Source organism: Oncorhynchus nerka, linkage group LG20 (genome assembly GCF_034236695.1).
Source record: "Oncorhynchus nerka isolate Pitt River linkage group LG20, Oner_Uvic_2.0, whole genome shotgun sequence".
Lineage (NCBI taxonomy): Eukaryota > Metazoa > Chordata > Actinopteri > Salmoniformes > Salmonidae > Oncorhynchus > Oncorhynchus nerka.
This window is the reverse complement of record NC_088415.1, coordinates 47496835-47521699: the sequence shown is the minus strand read 5'-3', so window position 1 is coordinate 47521699 and position 24865 is coordinate 47496835. Positions and strand designations below refer to the sequence as shown.

At 45.5% G+C, this 24865-nt stretch overlaps 1 protein-coding gene across 1 annotated transcript in view; it reads left to right on the top strand.

The window, feature by feature from the left end:
• LOC115102597 (protein kinase C, zeta) overlaps nt 1-24865 on the top strand; it is a 168953-nt gene that overhangs the window by 71155 nt on the left and 72933 nt on the right. The gene's annotated exons all lie outside the window — the stretch shown is intronic.

Here is a 24865-nt window from a genome sequence, read left to right as displayed (position 1 = left end):
AGTGTAGGATTAAGTTGGATGCAGGTTTATCTGTCACATCTTCTGACTTTGGAGTTAATTTGGGGACTGGTTACAATGCCATTATATTTGGGTAATCGACCTGGACAAAGAGATCCCCCACTGGTTCCTATATAACGTCACCTTCCTTCAGCATTGAGTTCCTCTGGAGGTCTCATATGAACACATACAGTGCATTCGGAAAGTATTCAGACCCCTTGACTTTTTACCCATTTTGTTAAGTTACAGCCTTGTTCTAAAATCGATTAAATAAACAAATCCTCAATAATCTACACACCATAATGACATCACAATATCCCATAATGACAAGGCAAACAAATTAAAACAGAAATACCTTATTTACATAAATATTCAGACCCTTCCCTATGAGACTCGAAATTGAGCTCAGGTGCATCCTGTTTCCATTGATCATCATTGAGATGTAGAAACATCTTGACTGGAGTCCACCTGTGGGAAATTCAATTGATTGGACATGATTTAGAAAGGCAAACACACCTGTCTATGTAAGGTCCCACAGTTGACAGTGCATGTCAGAGCAAAAACCAAGCCATGAGGTCAAAGGAATTGTCCGTAGAGCTCCGAGACAGGATTGTGTCGAGGCACAGATCTGGGGAAGGGTACCAAATAATTTCTGCAGCATTGAAAGTACCCAAGAACACAGTGGCCTCCATCATTCTTCAATGGAAGGAGTTTGGAACCACCAAGACTCTTCCTAGAGCTGGCCGCCCATCCAAACTGAGCAATTAGGGGAGAAGGTTCTTGGTCATAGAGGTGATGGGAGAACCTTCAAGAAGGACAACTATCTCTGCAGCACTCCACCAATCAGGCCTTTATGGTAGTGACCAGACGGAAGCCACTCCTCAGTAAAAGGCACATGACAGCCCTCTTGGAGTTTGCAAAAAGGAACTTAAAGCCACGAGAAACAAGATTTGGCCTGAATACCAAGTGTCACGTCTGGAGGAAACCTGGCACCATCCCTACGGTGAAGCATGGTGATGGTAGCATCATGCTGTGGTGATGTTTTTCAGAGGCAGGGACTGGAAGACTAGTCAGGATAGAGGCAAAAATGAATGGAGACATCCTTGATGAAAACCTACTCCAGAGCGTTCATGACCTCCGACCGGGCTGACGGTTCGACTTCCAACAGGTCAACGACCCTAAGCACACAGCCAAGACAACACAGGAGTGGCTTCAGGACAAGTCTCTGAATGTCCTTGAGTGGCCCAGACAGAGCCCGGACTTGAACCCGATGCTCCCCATCAACCTGACAGAGCTTGAGAGGATCTGCAGAGAAGAATGGGAAAAACTCCCCAAATACAGTTGTGCCAAGCTTGTAGTGTCATACCCAAGAAGACTCAAAGCTGTTAATCGTTGCCAAAGGTGCTTCAACAAAATAATAAGTAAAGGGTCTGAATACTTCCAAAAACTTGTTGTTGCTTTGTCATAATGGGGTATTGTGTGTGGATTGATGAGGAACAAAAACAATTTAATCAATTTTGGAATTAGGTTGTAACCTAACAAAATGTGTGAAAAGTCAAGGGGTCTGAAGGTACTGTAGAGAAAAACGAGACTCACTTTTTACATGCTTCTGTTGTATTGCAGCAATGTTTGGACAACTGTAGCTCTTCTGCGGGCTTCAAATGGCTTCAGTGTTGCCTCAATGAACTCTGGAGCCGCTAACATAGTGTTTGTGTGTGTGTGTGTGGGAGGGGATTTTCCTCCCTCCTCACATTCTATCCTGTATGACCCGCACCAGCTATACATGGCATAGTCATTACCATGAACCTTTTTGGTCTTCTATCCAAGCACTAAACAGACCCAGCTCTGCTTAGCTTCAGTGGCGTGTCTGTGTGGTCTGACGCATAGGCTGCAGTGTAGCTGGGTGGGAGTGCAGGTTCATGGGTGACACAATGGAACTGGCTGACTGGTGTGACCTAGCTGTCACTGCTGCCGGCATGTGACAAAGTGGGGTCAAAACAGGTCAGAAGGGGGAAGGGCTGTTGGTTATGTCTAAGTGTGTTTTTATACCCATAGGAGAACATGGGATTTATTCCACAACCTGTGACACATTTATTTCACTAAGAAATAATAGCTTGTTAAGCGTTTTTCTTTCTGGTCTGATAAAAAAAATGATTGTGTCATGATGGTGCCAAGACAATCATAGCTCTGAGGATGTAGCTAGCTGATGTAGGCCTACCGTCTGCTGTGACGAGAGCATGCCATGACATTTGACTCGCCTTCTCTTGCCCTTGCTCTCTCGAACTCTCCCTCTTATCTATCTCTCTCTCTCTGCTTAGACAGACTCCACCCTAGGGCTTAAGCGATATTCCAAGAGCCTTTGCTGTAGCCAGGGAATAAGTGTGAGGGGCCAAGTGCTGTGGAGGTGTCTCGCTCATTGGTCCATCCTTAAGCCTCAGTAAGTGAGCGTGTTGGTGTGGGCCCTTCACGCATGAGAGAACGGGAGTTGCTGTCAAAGCCTGGAAGCCAGTGTACCAATGATGACTTACTTACCAATGTGGACGCACAGGGCGAGACCGACGAGAGAGAGAGAGAAAGAGAGAAAGGGTTAGTGCTACCCGAATCCGTGGGACGTCCCTAACCTAAACTCGAACCTTAATCCCTACCATAACCCTAACCCTTGCCATAACCCTTTAAAATGTCAACGTCAATGGGGTAGGGACGTCCTAAGGATCCCGATAGCATGGATTAGAGAAAAATACATTGATTGAAAGAGAAAGGGAATCAAGAGAGAGAGAGAGAAGGAAATCAGCCCGTGTTCATTTTGATGAGGCACTGCATTTGAGCCAGGCCTCTGAGGGTATTAGCATTGCAATCGCAAGCGATCAGAAAGCTATGTGCCCTGCGTGTACCAGTGAGCGAATGGGTGTGCTCTGTGAAGGCCACTCAGTGTTAGCCAGGATTATGTCATGGAGAAGGAGGGAGAAATAAAACATTTAATTTGAGCTCACTGTGACAAGGTGAGCTAATCAGTTGATGTGGCTTGTTGTGATTCAGCAGTTTTTTTTCTTTCTCAGAAATGACAGAAGTTCCACTTCCTTGTTATTTATGACAACTTCCATGATACGGAAGAACCTCGCTGTGATCCCTTGGCAAAAACAAGCTAGGATGCTAATATTTATCATTTTGTGTTTCATAACTGTAGTTGCGTAACATTAGTTGTCATATTACGGTGTTCAAATAAAATGCTATTTGTCACCTTAGTGTGAAATGCTTATGTTACAAGCCCTTAACCAACAATGCAGTTTTATATGTACATGTAGGTAGGGGTAAAGTGACTATGCATAGATAAACACAGTGAGAAGCAGCAGTGTAAAAACAAAGGGGGTGGTGGGGGGGGGGGGGGGTCAATGCAAATTGTCCAGGTGGTTGATTAATTGTTCAGCAGTCTTATGGCTTGGGGGTAGAGGTTGGACTTTTAAGGCAGGGGTGACCATCCCCTCGTCCATGAGAGCAATAAGTGTGCAGGCTTTTGTCCCAGCCCTGCTCAGACACCACCGATTCATCTAATCACGGTCCTGATGAGCAGCTGATTAGTCGAATCAGGTGTGTTGGATCAGGCTTTGAGAAAAACCTGGCATAGCCAGTAGCTCTCTGGGAGAAGGGTTGGCCACCCCTGTTGTGGTTAAGGTTGCCTATTATTTCTGATCTCCCTCTAGTGGAGAGAAACACCCAGAGCTCCAATATGTTTTTGAGAGGCCAGGCAATAGGATTGCTGATCTAGGATCAGGTCCTCTGTGTTCATGTAATCTGATTCATTCCGATCTAAAATGGGAAACTCCTACTCTGATACGCTTTGTGAATACGAGCCATGTGCGTACTCTACACTGTTTAGATGTGGTGATTTCACTTGATGTGATTTATTTTTTATCTTTTTATTTGACCTTTTATTTAACCAGGCAAGTCAGTTAAGAACAAATTCTTATTTTGATGATGACTTTCCACCGGTTAGGCAAGAACTGTCTAACAATGTTACTAAACGGTAAAGGCTGGATTAAACTTTTCAGTACAGTGCTGCACAACAGTGTGTACTTTCCCTACAACTTCACATTGCAATATTCAATCTAGCCTGTTAGCAACATTGGAGAGGGGAGGGAAGAAGAGACACCGATAATATCGTGATATATATTTTACATAATTTTGAGTCATGTAAGTGTGAGGTAATGTGCTGCAGCACACTTGGACACTGTGTTAACAACCCTCCAGGCAAGCTTCAATGCCATACAACTCTCCTTCCGTGGCCTCCAATTGCTCTTAAATACAAGTAAAACTAAATGCATGCTCTTCAACCGATCGCTACCTGCACCTACCCGCCTGTCCAACATCACTACTCTGGACGGCTCTGACTTAGAATACGTGGACAACTACAAATACTTAGGTGTCTGGTTAGACTGTAAACTCTCCTTCCAGACCCATATCAAACATCTCCAATCCAAAGTTAAATCTAGAATTGGCTTCCTATTTCGCAACAAAGCATCCTTCACTCATGCTGCCAAACATACCCTTGTAAAATTGACCATCCTACCAATCCTCGACTTTGGCGATGTCATTTACAAAATAGCCTCCAATACCCTACTCAACAAATTGGATGCAGTCTATCACAGTGCTATCCGTTTTGTCACCAAAGCCCCATATACTACCCACCATTGCGACCTGTACGCTCTCGTTGGCTGGCCTCGCTTCATTCGCCAAACCCACTGGCTCCATGTCATCTACAAGACCCTGCTAGGTAAAGTCCCCCTTATCTCAGCTCGCTGGTCACCATAGCATCTCCCACCTGTAGCACACGCTCCAGCAGGTATATCTCTCTAGTCACCCCCAAAACCAATTCTTTCTTTGGCCGCCTCTCCTTCCAGTTCTCTGCTGCCAATGACTAACGAACTACAAAAATCTCTTAAATTGGAAACACTTATCTCCCTCACTAGCTTTAAACACCAACTGTCAGAGCATCTTACAGATTACTGCACCTGTACATAGCCCACCTATAATTTAGCCCAAACAACTACCTCTTTCCTAACTGTATTTAATTTATTTATTTATTTTGCTCCTTTGCACCCCATTATTTTTATTTCTACTTTGCACATTCTTCCATTGCAATACTACCATTCCAGTGTTTTACTTGCTATATTGTATTTACTTTGCCACCATGGCCTTTTTTGCCTTTACCTCCCTTCTCACCTAATTTGCTCACATTGTATATAGACTTGTTTTTTTTTTTACTGTATTATTGACTGTATGTTTGTTTTACTCCATGTGTAACTCTGTGTCGTTGTATGTGTCGAACTGCTTTGCTTTATCTTGGCCAGGTCGCAATTGTAAATGAGAACTTGTTCTCAACTTGCTTACCTGGTTAAATAAAGGTGAAATAAAAAAATAAAAAAAACTCCCACATGTCTAACACCCTTTTGGTAGAAGTAGAAATGGTTCCTCCTGCCCTGTCCTGCAGACTGTGATGCAGTAGTAGCATTGGTCAGAGTCTGCCTGGGTATCTTTCTTAGTAGATCTAGTCTAGGGCCTGCACAGACAAAGATGGATGCAAGATATTCATGTGTGCATATGTATCAGTCTCTGTCCCTGTCCGTTGTCTGAAAAGGCCCTTAGTGTATGCTAGCTTTACTAGCAAAATCCTGTTGGTTGGTAAGGATGGCTCTGTTAGTGTAGCTTTGTCAGCATATCATAGCATTAGCATCTACTCCTCCTAAGTCGTATAATGTTAGGCTGTTGGTGAAAACACCATTTCCCCATTCCCATCTTGGCGGTAAATCCTTCTGGCAAGCTTTAGGCCTGACTGACGCCATAGTCAAGTTAGAATAATTGTGTATTTGTGAGATGCAGGGCTCCCTTGTAAAAGAGACCTTGGTCTCAATGAGACTCCCTGCTAAACGAAAGGTCAAATAAAGGTATAATAGAAATAGACCTGTTAGCCTAGCAGTTTCTCTGTCAGTGGGACAGCACTGGTCCATTACCTCTGTTAGCCTAGCTGTCAGTAGGTCTGTCAGTGGGACAGCACTGGTCCATTACCTCTGTTAGCCTAGCTGTCAGTAGGTCTGTCAGTGGGACAGTACAGCAGTAGGAGAGATAGCCTTGTTAGTCTAGCTGTTAGCCCAGATATCAGTAGCTCTGGTACAGTGCAGCTCCATTGTTCTCTCGTTAGCACACTGGGCTCTCTTATACTGACCAGAATTACTCTTTGTGGAAGGCAAGTGCGCACGTGTGACAAGAAAGAAAGTCAAATCTGTCGAGGCAAGGCCACTCTTTCTTTGACATCTGACATCACTCCAAGTGATCACCCGAATACCTCATCCCCATATTATTACTTACCCTCTTGCTCTTTTGCACCCCAGGATCTATACTTGCACATCATCATCTGCACATCTATCACTCCAGTATTAATGCTAAATTGTAATTATTTTGCCTCTATGGCCTATTTATTGCTTACCTCCCTATTCTTCTACATTTGCACACTGTACATAGATTTTTCTATTTTTATTTTGTGTTATTGACGGTACGTTTGTTTTATGTGTAACTCTGTGTTGTTGTTTTTGTCGCACTGCTTTGCTGCACCGCAGTTGTAAATGAGAACCTCTTAATTGAAAACATACTCGTCTTAGTTGGGCTCCTGAGTGGCGCAGTGGTCTAAGGCACTGCATCTCAATGCAAGAGGCGTCACTGCAGTCCATGGTTCAAATCCAGGCTGCATCACATCCGGCTGTGATGTCCCATAGGGCGACGCAACCCAGCATCATCTGGGTTTGGCCGGGGTAGGCCGTCATTGTAAATCAGAATTTGTTCTCAACTGACTTGCCAAGTTAAATAAAGGTTAAATAAAAAAATACTTTGACATTCTGCAAGCATTCTTCACATTATGTCCTGAGCTATCATGTTTTACCTGGCAATGAAAAAGAAATGAGTCAAGAAACACAAATTCCACATTGGAGTGTGTGAAGTGTTGCATAGACGTAAAAAAAATACTGTTGAATAGAATAGACGCAAGTAGGGACAGGGAAGTTACCAAGGGGATATCTATTTTTCCACACCTGTGAGCCTTTCATTATGGCTAGCCTATACTGATGAACCTATTTTAGTACCTGCAATATGTAACAAGTTAATTGTAATGTATAGTTTATGTTACAGAGCTCCAAACACCCTTGAGCATATATACTAGTCTTCACTGAAAAACTGTGAGATCAGGCCTTACAGTGGCCAAACACATACTATTGCCATCTTTTATACACAAACACAAATCTAGAAAAACTGTAACTCATCTGAATGAAGATATACTCATTTAAAATTGTACTTTTTACCCCTTTTTCGTGGTATCCAATTGTCTCATCGTTGCAACTCCCGTATGGACTCGGGAGAGGCGAGGTCAAGAGCCGTGCGTCCTCCGTAAAACACAACCCCGCCAAGCCGCACTGCTTCTTGACACAATGCCCGCTTAACCCGGAAGCCAGCTGCACCAATGTGTCAGAGGAACCACCGTACGTACACCTGGCGACCGTGTCAGCGTGTATTGCGCCCCGGCCCGCCACATGAGTCGCTAGAGCGCGATCGGCCAAACCCTCCCCTAACCAGGATGATGCTGGGCCAAGTGGGCACCGCCCAATGGGTCTCCCGGTCGCGGCCAGCTGCGACAGAGCCCGGACTCAAACCAGGATCTCTAGTGGCACAGCTAGCACTGCGATGCAGTGCCTTAGACCACTGCGCCACTCAGGAATATATTCATGTAAAAATATATACCTCTCAATCAAAGTAGGATTGCTGTAATGTTTGAGAATACGATTTAACCAAGGTCATATTCACATATACATGCCTAACATACATATTCACATGACAGTAGCCCTGCACATTGTAGGCCAGGTCCAGACACAGACACACGCTACACAGACACACGCTACACAGACACACGCTACACAGACACACGCTACACAGACACACGCTACACAGACATACACTTTCCCCATTCATTCCCTGCCACTCAGACTGCTGCTGACACTAGTCTATAACGGCTTGAATGATTCAGCTGACTTGCAGATGAAACCCATCCCCCGGAGACTGAGTCAGTGTGTCACAGTGGGTGGGTGTGTGCACGTGTGCGTACACGGACGAGGCCATAAATCAATAGTTGCGGCATCGTGTGTGAAGCGTTCCTATCTGATGATGGAAAAGGCTCAGATGGCTACTCTCTTGGTTGTAAATGTCATTACACGTGAGCTGTCTGACCCTGTATCACACATTGGGTCCCTTCCTCTTTTTGACCTGCCGCCAAAACGTTTACCACACCATGCTAATTGTGATGCTAAATGCTAACACCATGCGCACCAGTAGCTCACTCGATGATGCAACGCTGCTCTCTGCATTTAGCACAACGCTCTGGGAGGGAAGGTCGTTCTCTGAGTCATTTTCCCATGCACTTTAACTGCCAAGCCATCCATCTCTCTCCCATGTACCTTGTTTTGTGCCTCAGCCTGTCCATTCATTATGTAATGCCGTGTATAGGCCTGTAGCGCTCGCCCCTACATCATTACCTTCTAATGAGAATGACCCCTCTCTCTGTTTTTCTCTCTCCCTCTCTGAGCCTAGATAGACCTGATCGGATGATTGATTAAATTCAACTGTCAGATACTGCTATAATGGCAGGATGATAGCCTACTTGTCATTGTAGGAGGACTCCGCTACTAAAGATATGAGTGCCTGTCTGTACAGTCCTTAAGTGTATGCTAACTTTATTAGCAAAATCCTTTTGGTCGGTAAGCTCTGTAAGAGTTCTTTGTTAGCGTAGCATAGCCCATAGCGTTAGCATCTGCCGCTCTCAAGTCCTAGCATCAGTCTTGTTAGTGAAAATAAAATACTCCCATGTCTCAGATATTCTTGTAGGATGGTGTCCTACTTGCCACTGTAGAAGGACTCAGATACTGTAGGCCTGTGTTTGGCTGAACCAGAACCATCTGTATAGCTAACTCAAATGTTCTTTTACACACCTCTCCTTTTGTATTTCTAGTTTTCCACTCCTATATTCATTTATCTCTGTGATGTAGTCATTGTGCAGTGTGGTAAACAGTTTTCGGTGTGACCTTTTAGTGTGGATATTTTGACTGCTGGGAGGATGCGATTTAGGAGGGCAATAAACTAACTGGCTGAGGAAGACTTGCAGGTTGGCAGATTTTTTATCTTTCCCTCACCCAGTCTATCCATCACTATAATTTGAAGAAGTGTGCTTGATTTAGGAAGGGAGTGAGGAAGGGGATTTGGCTGGGAGATATGGCTCGTTGGTGGGGAGTTGACACATTCTGGGTCAGAGAGAGGGTTGTATTCATTAGGAACGAAATGGAAGAAAACGTACAAGAACAGGGATGGAGTACCTGAAGAAAACACTTGTTTACGTTTTTCCTTGACAAAATTGTTTTGCTACGATGTTCATAATGAATAGAACCCAGCTGAGCAGAGGTCAAGTGTAGAGTGTGAGAAATGCCCTGCAGTGTTCTGTCATGGCAGAGATTATGGTTTCAGCTTAATCTACAATACAGTATAAGCCTTCTCTCTCTCCTCACATCTGCTCCAATCTGCTCCAATGTCCTCTGAAGCCTCGGAGGCAGAGATTATGGAGTCTGTCGATTTGCTGATGCAATAATGAAAAGTGAGATTGAGATTTTTACTCCCCTCAAAAATGACAGTGAGAGAGGGGACAGAGAAAGAAACAGGGAAGAGGAGGAGCAGGAGGAAGGAAAAGAGACACATAGGTGCAAGACACACACACACAGAGAGAGAAAACCGACAGGCATAAAAATAGCTCAGGCCCTGTCTCAGACTGCTGCTGGGATGCTTGCCAGACTTCAGCTCTGGTGGTGCCTAGGGGAAACGCTAAGCTGGGTATCAGTGGAACGTGTGGAACGGCCATAACCCAGAAAACAACCCAGGAAAAAACTCAACAACCTATCGCCTGCCCTCATTTTGTCTCACCCTCATAGCCGTATCTGGCCTGACTGCAATTCACTTCACACACCACTATCGTTAGTATCGTTTTCTGCCTTCAATTATGTATCTGACCCATATGTTGTGGATGAGGCCTGGGCTGACCTTGTTCGGAGCTGATGGGACAGGATTTGAAGTGGTTCAGACCAGGCGGTCGCTGAATTTCATGTTTCTCCCTCAGATTGGACCTCTGGTGAATGGTGCTAGCCCGCGAGGCACATCTGTTCAGCGCAGCTAATCCACAAAGGACTGGCTCGCCCACTGGTTAATGCCCCCACTGGGGAACCACTTAGTTAGCATACGCTCAATAGCAACAATGGGACTATAGCACTAGCTAGGGCTAGGCTACATCTCCAGTGGGCAGGGGATTGTAAAAGCTGGGGGATGTGATGATTGCCTCTTTTTAACCCGCCCCCTATATGTTTTTCTGTCCCTCTTTCCATTACTTTATCTGTCTCTGTCTCTTGTCTCTCGGCTTAAAAAAAAAGAAGAAGAACAGGATTGAGAGCTAGCAATGTTCAACTCCTACATAATGTGACAACGGCGATCTACTTGGGGGTTCTTGATGTTTAGAGCATGTTTAGAACATCACAAAATGGCGCTGTTAGTCTCAACTGCCGATCTGGTTTTAGCTTCTTATCTGCAGGTCTAGGATCAGATTTACCTCCCCAAATAAAAGCCTCAAACTGTCATGGCCCAAAACGCAAGACTGGGTGCACTCCTATGTCTTCTACTGTTCATTCTTGTTATATCACCAAAACATCACCATCGGTTCCACTTTGCTCATGTAGAAGGTGTGAAGGCCATATTCAGATAGGTGTCCATGTTTGTGTAGTGCTGTGGTAGCGAGGTCTCCTTCAGTGATAGGCTGATAAAGTAACGTGCCTTAGCCCTGCTCCAGAGACCGACTGGACACAGGGCAAGTTTGGCAAATGCCAGATGGGCTAGTCCGTCTTTAGCCCAGTTGGCCTGTCTGATTATTTGTCTAGTAATGGTGGCCTCAAGAGGGGAAATGGGCGGTGTGGGGGCCTTGAGGACAATAATTGTCTAGTTTGTTAGAAATGCCCAAGGAGCGGATGTGTGGTCTCAATCCGCGCAGCCTGTGGTACCGGACAGGGAGACTGCTATACTCTCACTGTGAAGGAATGTGGAAAATGCTTGTGTTGAGGGGGGGGCTGTAGCCGAAAGGTCACCTGTTTGAATCCTAGACTGGGTGCTGGTAAAAAAAAAAAAGGGTGAAATTGATCTGGCAACTGGATTCATATCCTAATTTCAATCCACTACCGTTGGGCCTTTGAGCAAGTCCCTTAAGCTCACAACATGCTCTCCATCCAGGGGCCCTGCACTGCAGCTTGACCCTGTACTCCTCTCAACTGTGTGTTTGTGTGTTAGAAATGCCCAAGGAGCAGATTGCTGGTCCCAATCCACCTCAGACCTGCTCTGATAAAGCCTGTGGGACCGGACAGGGAGACGGCAATAAACAATGTGTGAAGGAATGTGGAAAATGCACAACCTCCCCATTGTTGCAACATTATTAGCTGGTTCCCTGTTACTTGGCATACAAAACAATACATACTTGGCTGGTAGATACTGTTACTGGCAGCAGCAGTAACAGTATCTGCAGTAACAGGGTTTTATGGTGCCAAAGGTGGAATTTATGGTTTCATTAGCTCCTCATGTAAGGCGTGAACTTTTTGCAATTGTGTGTGTTACGCTTGTTTTAATTTTTCCATATATTCAAAAAAGCGCTCGCACATCTGAGTTAATTCATTGCAGGTGCGTGGGAATAATGTCATAACTTTGAAATCCTTCCATATACTGTATGTAACAATATGTGAGTGTGTGTGTGTGTATAGTAGGTATAAAGTAGTGCACACCCATAGCATCTAGGTCCAGAACAATTGCGCCACCACACAGGACATGAACACCATAAGCTTAAGGCTCCTCCACTCTCCTCCTCTCTCCTCCTCCTCTCTCCTCCTCCGCTCTCCTCCTCCGCTCTCCTTCTCCACTCTCCTTCGCTCTCCTCCTCCACTCTCCTTCTCCACTCTCCTTCGCTCTCCTCCTCCACTCTCCTTCGCTCTCCTCCTCCTCTCTCCAGCTCCTCCCCTCTCCCCCACCTCCTCCGCTCTCCCCACCTCCCCTCCCCCACCTCCTCTCTCCCCACCTCCTCCCTCTCCCCACCTCCTCCCTCTCCCCCACCTCCTCCGCTCTCCCCACCTCCTCCGCTCCCCCACCTCCTCCGCTCTCCCCCACCTCCTCCGCTCTCTTCCACCTCCTACGCTCTCTTCCACCTCCTACGCTCTCCTCCACCTCCTGCTCTCCTCCTCCGCTCTCCTCCATCTCTCCTCTCTCAGCTCTCCTCCACCTCCTCCGCTCTCCTCCTCCTCTCTCCTCCACGTCTTCCGCTCTCATCCACCTCCTCCGCTCTCCTCCTCTGCTCTCCTCCTCTTCCTCCTCCACCTCCTCCGCTCTCCTCCACCACTTTTGCTCTCCTCCGCTCTCCTCCTCTGCTCTCCTCCTCTTCCTCCTCCACCTCCTCCGCTCTCCTCCACGTCTTCCGCTGTCCTCCACTCTCGTTCTCATCCTCTACTCTCCTCCTCCACCTCCTACGCTCTCCTCCACCACTTTTGCTCGCCTCCTCCGCTCTCCTCTGCTCTCATCCACCTTTCCACTGTCCTCTGCTCTCATCCACCTCTTCCGCTCTCCTCCACCACTTTTGCTCGCCTCCTCCGCTCTCCTCCTCCGCCTCCTCCGCTCTCCTCCTCCGCCTCCTCCACTCTCCTCCACCACTTTGTCTCTCCTCCGCTCGCCTCCTCCGCTCTTCTCCTCCACCACCTTCGCTCTCCTCCTCTGCCACTTTTGCTATCCTCCTCCACCTCCTTCGCTCTCCTCCTCCACCACTTTCGCTCTCTGCCTCCACCACTTTCGCTCTCCTCTTCCGCCTCCTTCGCTCTCCTCCTCCACCACTTTCGCTCTCTGCCTCCTCTGCTCTTCTCCTCCACCACTTTCGCTCTCTGCCTCCTCTGCTCTTCTCCTCCACCACTTTCGCTCTCCTCTTCCACCTCCTCCGCTCTCTTCTTCCGCCTCTCCGCTCTCCTCCTCCACCACTTTTGCTCTCCGCCTCCTCCGCTCTTCTCCTCCACCACTTTCGCTCTCCTCTTCCGCCTCCTCCGCTGTCCTCCTCCACCACTTTCGCTCTCCTCTTCCTCCGCTCTTCTCCTCCACCACTTTCGCTCTCCTCTTCCACCACTTTCGCTCTCCTCTTCCGCCTCCTCCGCTCTCCTCTTCTGCCTCTCCGCTCTCCTCCTCCACCACGTTCGCTCTCCTCCTCCACCACGTTCGCTCTCCTCCTCCACCACGTTCGCTCTCCTCCTCCACCACTTTCGCTCTCCTCCTCCACCACTCGCTCTCCTCCTCCGCCACCTTCGCTCTCCTCCTCCACCACTTTTGCTCTCCTCCTCCACCTTCGCTCTCCTCCTCCACCACTTTTGCTCTCCTCCTCCACCTCCTCCGCTCTCCTCCTCCACCACTTTCGCTCTCCGCCTCCTCCGCTCTTCTCCTCCACCACTTTCGCTCTCCACCTCCTCTGCTCTCATCCACCTCCTCTGCTCTCCTCCACCTCCTCTGCTCTCATCTGCCTCCTCTGCTCTCATCTGCTCTCCTCTGCTCTCATCTGCCTCCTCTGCTCTCATCTGCCTCCTCTGCTCTCATCTGCCTCCTCTGCTCTCATCTGCCTCCTCTGCTCTCATCTGCCTCCTCTGCTCTCATCTGCTCTCCTCTGCTCTCATCTGCCTCCTCTGCTCTCATCTGCTCTCCTCTGCTCTCATCTGCCTCCTCTGCTCTCATCTGCTCTCCACTGCTCTCATCTGCTCTCCACTGCTCTCATCTGCCTCCTCTGCTCTCATCTGCCTCCTCTGCTCTCATCTGCCTCCTCTGCTCTCCTCTGCTCTCATCTGCCTCCTCTGCTCTCATCTGCTCTCCTCTGCTCTCATCTGCCTCCTCTGCTCTCATCTGCCTCCTCTGCTCTCATCTGCCTCCTCTGCTCTCATCTGCCTCTGCTCTCATCTGCCTCCTCTGCTCTCATCTGCCTCTTCTGCTCTCATCCGCCTCCTCTGCTCTCATCTGCTCTCCACTGCTCTCATCTGCCTCCACTGCTCTCATCTGCCTCCTCTGCTCTCATCTGCCTCCTCTGCTCTCATCTGCCTCCTCTGCTCTCCTCTGCTCTCATCTGCCTCCTCTGCTCTCATCTGCTCTCCTCTGCTCTCATCTGCCTCCTCTGCTCTCATCTGCCTCCTCTGCTCTCATCTGCCTCCTCTGCTCTCATCTGCCTCCTCTGCTCTCATCTGCCTCCTCTGCTCTCATCTGCCTCCTCTGCTCTCATCTGCCTCCTCTGCTCTCATCTGCCTCTTCTGCTCTCATCCGCCTCCTCTGCTCTCATCTGCCTCTTCTGCTCTCATCCGCCTCCTCTGCTCTCATTTGCCTCTTCTGCTCTCATCCGCCTCCTCTGCTCTCATCCGCCTCCTCCGCTCTCCTCTATTCTCATCCGCCTCTTCCACTGTCCTCTGTTCTCATCCGCTCTCCTCTGTTCTCATCCACCTCTTCCACTGTCCTCTGCTCTCCTCCGCTCTCCTCTGTTCTCATCCGCTCTCCTCTGTTCTCATCCACCTCTTCCACTGTCCTCTGCTCTCATCCACCTCCTCTGCCCTCCTCCTCCTCCACCTTCTCCGCCTTCTCCGCTCTCCTCCGTTCTCATCCACCTCTTCCGCTGTCCTCTGCTCTCATCCACCTCCTCCGCTCTCCTCCACCTCCTCCGCTCTCCTCCACCTCCTCCGCTCTCCTCCACCTCCTACACTCCTCTCCACCACTTTCGCTCTCCACCTCCTCCGCTCTCTTCCGCCTCCTCCACCTCCTACGCTCTCCTCTGTTCTCATCCACCTCCCATGATCTCCTCCGCTCTCCTCTGTTCTCATCCACCTCCTACGCCTCCTCCACCTCCTATGCTCTCCTCCGCTCTCCTCCACCTCCTCCGCTCTCCTCTGAGCTTCAGCATCTAGTCTAAAAATAGAAACTGATGTTTAAATTTAAAGGTGGAAATGTATTCAGTGCAAATGATGGTGTCAAACCCACAGCTAGCTCTGCCATCATGTGGGTGAGTTTGGTAACTGCACCCTGGTGGGAACTGTTTTATACTGTATTACATTTTAGACTCCGTATCCAAAGACTAGGGAGTAGGAATGTACTGGGTTACCATTGGCTATGCCTGGAGGGCGGAGGGGGCAGCTGCTGGGGTGTATGTGTGTGAGCGAGAGAGAGAGAGAGAAAGACGGCTGCTGAGAAGCAACCTCGTGGGTAACGGGGGAGGAGGGAGTGGGGAGAGAGAGAGAGAGACAGGAGGAGAACAGTGTCGGAGGAAGAAAGAGGAGGAGGAATAGGAGGAGGAGAGGAAAGCCGGGATGTAAAGAGAGGGAGCGGATGATACTGCTGCCGTCAGAGAAAGGAGGGATGCTGCTAACACTCCTTTTCTACTTGCGAGTGAAAGGTAGGAGAAGGATGGAGTTGCTCCCCTAGACACTGATCTCACATCAGTTTTTCATGTCCCCCTCCTTATGGTTAACAATAGGATTTGGGGGGCGATAAGCTGATCGTAGATCTGTGCCTACGGGCAACTTCTACCCGGAGCTGAAGGATACTGTAACTCACTACTGCGTGAAACAGACAGATATATGCAGGGTGCATGTGAGCCTGTGTATGTGTGATGGCTGGCATGTGTGTATGTTTGTACACGGGGATAGTGTTTTTTTTGCACGGCGGGGTGTGTGAGTCTTTTATAGGTACAGAGAGTGTGTGTGTCCATACCCGTGTACGTGTTGAAGATTAGAGCCTCTGCATGGACCCCTGACGACATAGTACTTGTTTCAAATAGTTTAAGATGTGATGTGTAGGAGAATAAATATTCAGCATGTCTTAGAAGAAAATGTTCTCTATACTCTAGTCTAGTTGTTAATTACAACCAGGTTTTGACTTCCATTTTCTCGCTAGAGCTGCTAAATACTCTTGCGTGTTGAGTTTGTTCCTAGGATTGTGCATATTTGGACTGCAAGGTAATGGCAGTATAGTTGTTCCTTTAAAAAATGACATTATTAGCCTTACTGACTCTAAAGTGACTCCAATATTGTAGGTTTTCAGCCTCTGATCTACAATATTCAACTTTTTCAACATAATGACATTGCACCAATGTGACTAGTTTGTTGAATTTCCCCAAATCATTCATAAACTCGCACAGTTTCTCTCTCATTTGAACCCAGATTGCAACCACAAATCAACGGTTGCGTTTCAAGGTTTCACGGTTCGGTGGAATTCACGGTTGTTGTTGAGCTCAACCAAATATCAACCACGTTTGGATGTTCATCTGACGTCTTTGTCCAATTTATTTCATTTGTTACAGTCTCTCTCAATTTATCCCAGATTACAACCACAAATAAACAGTTGTTGACCAAACATGAACCACAATTGGAAGTTCATCAGCATTTGCCCAAGTGGAGGCGGTGGCGATTTCCTGCTGCTAATAACATTTCCTGGCCTGTTTTCTGTTAGCCCTGACAGTCTCTGCCTCCCAGTAGTGTTCTAGGCCACAGAGACTGGGGATGGTAATCTGTGGATGGTAATCTGTGTAACCTACTTAGAGTCCCCACGTCGCCATCCATCTCCACTGACAAAAAGATACGATACCAATCTGGCGGAGCTCAGTCTATCTGTCTTGTGTCGTCCTCTACTGTCCTTATTTTATTTAGTTATTTAGCAGACGTTTTTATCCAGAGAGACTTACAGTCTCCAGATAGCTAGGTGGGACAACCACATGTCACAGTCATAGTCAGTACATTAATCTCCAGATAGCTAGGTGGGACAACCACATGTCATAGTCAGTACATTCATCTCCAGATAGCTAGGTGGGACAACCACATGTCACAGTCATAGTCAGTACATTCATCTCCAGATAGCTAGGTGGGACAACCACATATAACAGTCATAGTCAGTACATTCATCTCCAGATAGCTAGGTGGGACAACCACATGTCACAGGCTTAGTCAGTGCATTCATCTCCAGATAGCTAGGTGGGACAACCACATATAACAGTCATAGTCAGTACATTCATCTCCAGATAGCTAGGTGGGACAACCACATGTCACAGGCTTAGTCAGTGCATTCATCTCCAGATAGCTAGGTGGGACAACCACATATCACAGTCATAGAAAGTACATTCATCTCCAGATAGCTAGGTGGGACAACCACATGTCACAGTCATAGTCAGTACATTCATCTCCAGATAGCTAGGTGGGACAACCACATATAACAGTCATAGTCAGTACATTCATCTCCAGATAGCTAGGTGGGACAACCACATGTCACAGGCTTAGTCAGTGCATTCATCTCCAGATAGCTAGGTGGGACAACCACATATAACAGTCATAGTCAGTACATTCATCTCCAGATAGCTAGGTGGGACAACCACATGTCACAGGCTTATCAGTGCATTCATCTCCAGATAGCTAGGTGGGACAACCACATATCACAGTCATAGAAAGTACATTCATCTCCAGATAGCTAGGTGGGACAACCACATGTCACAGTCATAGTCAGTACATTCATCTCCAGATAGCTAGGTGGGACAACCACATATAACAGTCATAGTCAGTACATTCATCTCCAGATAGCTAGGTGGGACAACCACATGTCACAGCTTAGTCAGTGCATTCATCTCCAGATAGCTAGGTGGGACAACCACATATAACAGTCATAGTCAGTACATTCATCTCCAGATAGCTAGGTGGGACAACCACATGTCACAGGCTTAACCAGTGCATTCATAGGTCACATAGTCATAGAAAGTACATTCATCTCCAGATAGCTAGGTGGGACAACCACATGTCACAGTCATAGTCAGTACATTCATCTCCAGATAGCTAGGTGGGACAACCACATATAACAGTCATAGTCAGTACATTCATCTCCAGATAGCTAGGTGGGACAACCACATGTCACAGTCATAGTCAGTACATTCATCTCCAGATAGCTAGGTGGGACAACCACATATAACAGTCATAGTCAGTACATTCATCTCCAGATAGCTAGGTGGGACAACCACATGTCACAGGCTTAGTCAGTGCATTCATCTCCAGATAGCTAGGTGGGACAACCACATATAACAGTCATAGTCAGTGCATTCATCTCCAGATAGCTAGGTGGGACAACCACATATCACAGTCATAGAAAGTACATTCATCTCCAGATAGCTAGGTGGGACAACCACATGTCACAGTCATAGTCAGTACATTCATCTCCAGATAGCTAGGTGGGACAACCACATATAACAGGCATAGAAAGTACATGTTTCCTTTATATCGTAGCTGTCAGTAGAGTCAGAGCTAGAAGGGGGGGGGATTTAAGTGCAAGTGCTGGTTATGATTTAAGATACTGTTTGAAAAGTTAGGGTTTCAGATGTTTTCGGAAGATGGGCAGGGACTCATGGGGTTGGGGCTGAGTGACCAAGTGTTTTGAGGTAAAAGGGATGGTTGTATGTGTTCTTTTTTTATAGAGTTATGCGTAGCTAGTGTATGTTGGGTGAGTTACTTGTGACGTTAGATGGTATTCTGTGTACAGATCTATGTCTAGATTCATGTCTTCGTGAGCCTATTCTTAGGGCAGGAAAATATACAGTTGCATTGTATCATGTTAGAACACACATCACTAGCAGTATTGGGGAGTAGTGAGCTACATGTAGTTCAGCTAGTAGTTTAACTCCATTTTGCGGTAGCTTAGTGGTAGTTGAACTAAATTCAAATCTCGGTAGTGTTTTCAGTAGTTAATGACCTTTTTGCCATGCAGCTTACTACTGGAACTATACACTACTGTTTTAGCTCAAATAAAATCTGGGTAAAGTAGGTAATCCTTTTCTTTCTTTTCGGCATCACACCTAACTAATTCTCACTTCAAACATTTGTTTTTGTGTTTAATAGGCTAAATTACACATTCTGTTAACATATGACCCCAATTGCCATTGCAATTTGTAGCCATGTCAGATTTCCATATGATGATTTTTCAAATTAAACTATATTTTTCCTTGGGTAGCTTTAGTGTAGTTTAGCTTCTTCCAGTGTAAAGTAATTGGTAGCTTGGTAAACCTATATTTTCAGAGTAGCTTCCCAAACGCTGATTACTGTATGTCTGCACACTGCATGTTCATGTGTTCTTTCTACATATAGAAGAGGGTCTGTAGCCTGGGGTGGTCTCAGTCGCTGCCAATGGAGGGGGAAAAAACGACACTGCGGCATGGGTTCGAACCACGAGATCCACTGCTATTTCAGCACACACTCTACCGTTTCTGTCAATATTCTATCCAATAAACACAAAATATATATTTATTTTGTTTTAAAGAGAGAAAGAAGAGGGTCTGGTAAATGCAGTAAGTGGGATTTAGCTGTCTGGTCTGGTCTGGTCTGGCCTGGTCTGGCCTGGCCTGGTCTGGTCTGGTCTGGCCTGACGGGTGGGGGCTAAGTGGTGAGGTTGTGAAACAGTCACAGTGGTGATGATGATGATAACACACCCCTCGACACTCGCAAGGCAGTGTCAATGATGACTAGTAGCAGGGCTAGTTTAATCCAGGACAGTCATTATTACATAAAACACCGCAGCAGCACCCCCTGTAAGGCAAGACAAAGGCACCCAGATAATTGGGAACTGGTGTCACATGCTGTTGTGGAATTGGAGAGACAGAGGGAAAGCGAGGACGATAGATGGAGAGAGAAAAAATGGATGGAAAGTATAATGATGAGAGATTGGACGATAAAATGGAGGGGAAGAGCATGAGAGAGTGTGTGGTAAGGGGAATAGAAAATAAGTTATCGAAAACGTTTTAAATCAGACATGCCTTCAAGGAGCCCTTAGATTCTCTTCATCAAAGGAATGATGATGATGAGTGTAGGGGGGGGGGATTCATGGTAATTCACATTCACCATTAAGCATCAAACGGAAGAACATGGATTGAAAGAGGGAGGGTGCTACCTGAACTTGTCCAAAAATAAATGATTGTTTTCATTTTTCATTGCTAAACGTGTTGCTAGAGTGTGCCCTAATGAATACAACCCTTGTAATGGGATGCAGCTATTATCGTATGTGTTCACTGTATCACAATGTGTGTTTTTGGTAAAGCACACCCTGCAACATGCCATTTCAGTATTGTTCTTCTTTCTTTTTTAAAAACTATAGTTTATTTAGTCAATATTTTCTTAACTCTATTTCTTGAACTGCATTGTTGGTTAAGGACTTGTAAGTCAACATTTCACGGTAAGGTGAGAATACCTGTTGTATTCGGCGCATGTGACAAATAACATTTGATTTGATTTCATTTGTAATATGTCATCTGCCAGTGAAGCCATAGTAAGGGCATAACAAAGTGGTTTGGGTTGCTAAAGCTGCTGATTCTGTTAGAATGGGTACCAGTCTGGTTTTGCTCTCTTGCCAACTCCTTATGGAATTGTCATGCTAAATGTGTTTGGTGTGACATTGAGTGAAAAGGAGTAGGCACAAACAGTTCTGGGAACAGGCTTTGATACTATCACGAACTTACAATCAATCAATCGTATTCATTTGTATAGTACTTCTTTTGAGTGGATCCATATGGGGTGTTGGGACAGATGGATGGAAATCCATTACCATGGTGTCGTCTTAGCAACAGCATCTTAGAGCTGCTGACTCATTGGCTCATAGCAGTGTGTTGACTGCAGTTCAGGATATCCCACTCACTGTCCCCTTTGGACATGCTGAAATCGCACAGCCCTGAAAGACGATTTATTTTCAAAGTTTACTGCTAACTTTTCTACTTCTCTTATCTTCCGCACAGATAGTAAAGTTGAAATTAATTTAACAACCGTTGAATTAAGAACATTCTTTGTTACGCTATAACATGGAGTGCTAAATGTATCTGAGTGGCTTTGGGGCTATTGGATACACTACATGGCTTATAATATCTCTGTCTCCCATGAAGATGTTCAAATGGGGACAGTCCCCAGTTTATAAGTATGGGCTGTACTGTATATGGGCTGGGCACTCGTTGAAATGTTTATTCTTTAGCGTGCTGTGTAGTCTGTCTACTTTTTTATTTATTTTATTTAACCTTTATTTATTCAGGCTTTTCTCATTGAGAGAACTTTTCTCACCAGAGACCTGGTCCAATAGCATCTGGTCCAATAGCATCTGGTCCAATAGCACCTGGTCCAATAGCACCTGGTCCAATAGCACCTGGTCCAATAGCACCTGGTCCAATAGCACCTGGTCCAATAGCACCTGGTCCAATAGCAGCTGGTCCAATAGCAGCTGGTCCAATAGCAGCTGGAGGAACAACCTTTCAGACAAAATAACTTACATACACTAACAACATTAAACAAAACTATAAACACACATACAGTTCACATACTTGACTAAAAAACAGCTGTCCTAAAGACAATTACACTCTTCTATGACATATACATTGATCAAGTGTTTAAACTCCACCAACAAAACTATTATCATCAAATTTTTTAATGTTCAGGAGAGAATTCCAGGACCACGGAGCTGAGTAACTAAAACTATTTCTACCATGTTCTGTTCTAATTTTTGGTACTGTTAGAAGCAAATCAGAATGGGACCGTAATTTATATTTATTTACCGACCTGACTAAAAAAGAACAGAGATAAAATGGCATTTTACCCAATATGGCCTTATAAATCAGTGTATACCAGTGTTTAAACATACGCAAGGTCAATGACGACCAGCCAACAGCGCTGTCGAGATCACGATAATGTGTTTGACGTTTCTGATTTGTAATGAACCTGAGGGCCGCATGATATACTGAATCAAGTGCTCTCAGGGTAGTGGTTGAGGCCTGTTGAAGTCGGACGTTTACATACACCTTAGCCAAATACATTTAAACTCAGTTTTACACAATTCCTGACATTTAATCCTAGTAAAAATTCCCTCTATTAGATAAGTTAGGATCACCACTTTATTTTAAGAATGTGAAATGTCAGAATAATAGTAGAGAGAATTATTTCTTTCAGCTTTTATTTCTTTCAACACATTCCTAGTGGGTCAGAAGTTTACATACACTCAATTTATATTTGGTAGCATTGCCTTTAAATTGTTGAAATGGGTCAAATGTTTCGGGTAGCCTTCCACAAGCTTACCACAATAAGTTGGGTGAATTTTCGCCCATTCCTCCTGACAGAGCTGGTGTAACTGAGTCAGGTTTGTAGGCCTCCTTGCTCATACACATTTTTTCATTTTTGCCCACACATTTTCTATAGGATTGAGGTCAGGGCTTTGTGATGGCCACTCCAATACCTTGACTTTGTTGTCCTTAAGCCATTTTGCCACAACTTTGGAAGTATGCTTGTGGTCATTGTCCATCTGGAAGACCCATTTACGACCAAGCTTTAACTGTCTTGAGATGTTGCTTCAATATATCCACATAATTTTCCAACCTCATGAGCCATCTATTTTGTGAAGTGCACCAGTCCCTTCGAAGCACCCCCACAACATGATGCTGCCACCCCCGTGCTTCACGGTTGGGATGATGTTTTCAGCTTGCATGCCTCCCCATTTTTCCTCTAAACATAACGATGGTCATTATGGCCAAACAGTTCTATTTTTGTTTCATCAGACCAGAGGACATTTCTCCCCAAAGTACGATCTTTGTCCCCATGTGCAGTTGCAAACCGTAGTCTAGCTTTTTTAAGGCGGTTTTGGAGCAGTGGCTTCTTCCTTGCTGAGCGGCCTTTCAGGTTATGTCGATATAGGGCTCGTTTTACTGTGGATATAGATACTTTTGTACCTGTTTCCCCCAGCATCTTCACAAGGTCCTTTGTTGTGGTACCTTCAGGCGTTTGGGAAATTGCACCCAAGGATGAACCAGACTTGTGGAGGTCTACAATTTTTCTGAGGCTGATTTCTTTAGATTTTTCCATGTCAAGCAAAGAGGCACTGAGTTTGAAGGTAGGCCTTGAAATACATCCACAGGTACACCTCCAACTGACTCAAATGGTGTCAATTAGCTTATCAGAAGCTTCTAAAGCCATGACATAATTTTCTGGAATTTTCCAAGCTGTTTAAAAGCACAGCCAACTTAGTATGTAACCTTCTGACCCACTGGAAATGTGATACAGTGAAATAATCTGTCTGTAAGCAATTGTTGGAAAAATGACTTGTGTCATGCACAAAGTAGATGTCCTAACCGACTTGCCAAAACTATAGTTTGTTAACAAGGAATTTGTGGAGTGGTTAAAAAACAAGTTTTAATGACTCCAACCTAAGTGTATGTAAACTTCCGAATTCAACTGTATATAACATCACTAAAATCTAAACCACCGGCAATGTACATCGTACTAGCTCCTTCCTGGCCTCCAAAGAAAAACAAGCCTTATGCCGGTAATTAAAACCTATTTTTAGCTTGAGCTTCCTTATCAAGTTCTCTACATGCACAGTGAAGCTCAGCTTATCACCAACCCACATACCCAAATATTTGTACACTTTAACTTGCTCTATAGTATATCCAGCCAATGTAGCAATGACATGATTAGTAACATGCCTGTCATTTGGAAATACCATGCATTTTGTTTTACCAAAATTTAGAACCAGCTTTAAAACATACAGATTCTGTTATATGATGTTAAATGCTCTTTGGGCATTTTCAAAAGCTAAAGATAAACTACTACCATTTGAATAAAGAACAGTATAATTTGCATAAAAATGAACATCCGCTGGTTCAGTAAGATCACCAATGTTGTTGATATACAAAATTAACAACAGTGGGCCCAAAATAGAACCTTGCGGGACACCTGAGCACACCTCTATGGACTCAGATTTACAACCATCCGCCATTACACATTGTGTACATTTTGATAGGTAACTTACAAACCAATCTAGAGTATGACCAGTAATTCCACAACATTTTAACCTTTGCACTAACACAGCATGGTCCGCGGTGTCAAAAGCCTTTCGACAAATCAATAAAGACAGACACACAATGTAACTTGTTGTCAAGAGCACAGTGGATGTCATTTAAAACGTTCAATGTTGCTGAAACAGTGATGTGGCCAGACCTAAAACCTGATTGCATTCCATTTAAGATGTTGTTTTCTTGGAAGTAGATCTTTAGCTGCCTACTAACTAAGGACTCCAGTACCTTTGACAGTACAGATGATTTTGATATGGGTTGATAGTTGTCAAGTAGTGAAGGATCTCCATCTTTCAGGAGAGGCAGTACAAAAACAGATTTCCATAACTGGGGGATTTCCTGAACATCAGGCGTGAGGTTAAAAATACATGTTAAGGGGGGAGAAATGATGTCTGCAGCTAGGTGTAGGAAGTGGGGGTATAGTTCACCAGGGCCAGGAGATTTTTTTACATCAATTTCTTTCAGGGCTTTACACACTTCTGAAACAGAGAAGGATGAAAAGGAGAACCTGGCGAGTGAGTGCACAGGGGTGTCAGGTAAATTCATAAGGGGCTCAATTATACCTTTTGACCTTTTCAAATAAACTGCCTGCATCTAAAAATTGCTGATTCTGCTGATTCTGAAATGCTTTAAGAACGGATTGCATTCTATTGTGAGGTACTAGCTAGTTGCCTATAATTCCTTTTTTAGTTTTTATTGGCTATTCAAAAAGGCAACAATAATTTATTTAATTATACTGTTTTTGTAAGAGACCCACATGTGGAAAGCCCCAACATCTTTGAGTGCACTCTTTGGAAGGGGGAGGGAGGGAGGGAGGGTGCTGGTAGAGTTTATCATCTTCCTGCTAGTGGGATCAGGAACAATGTC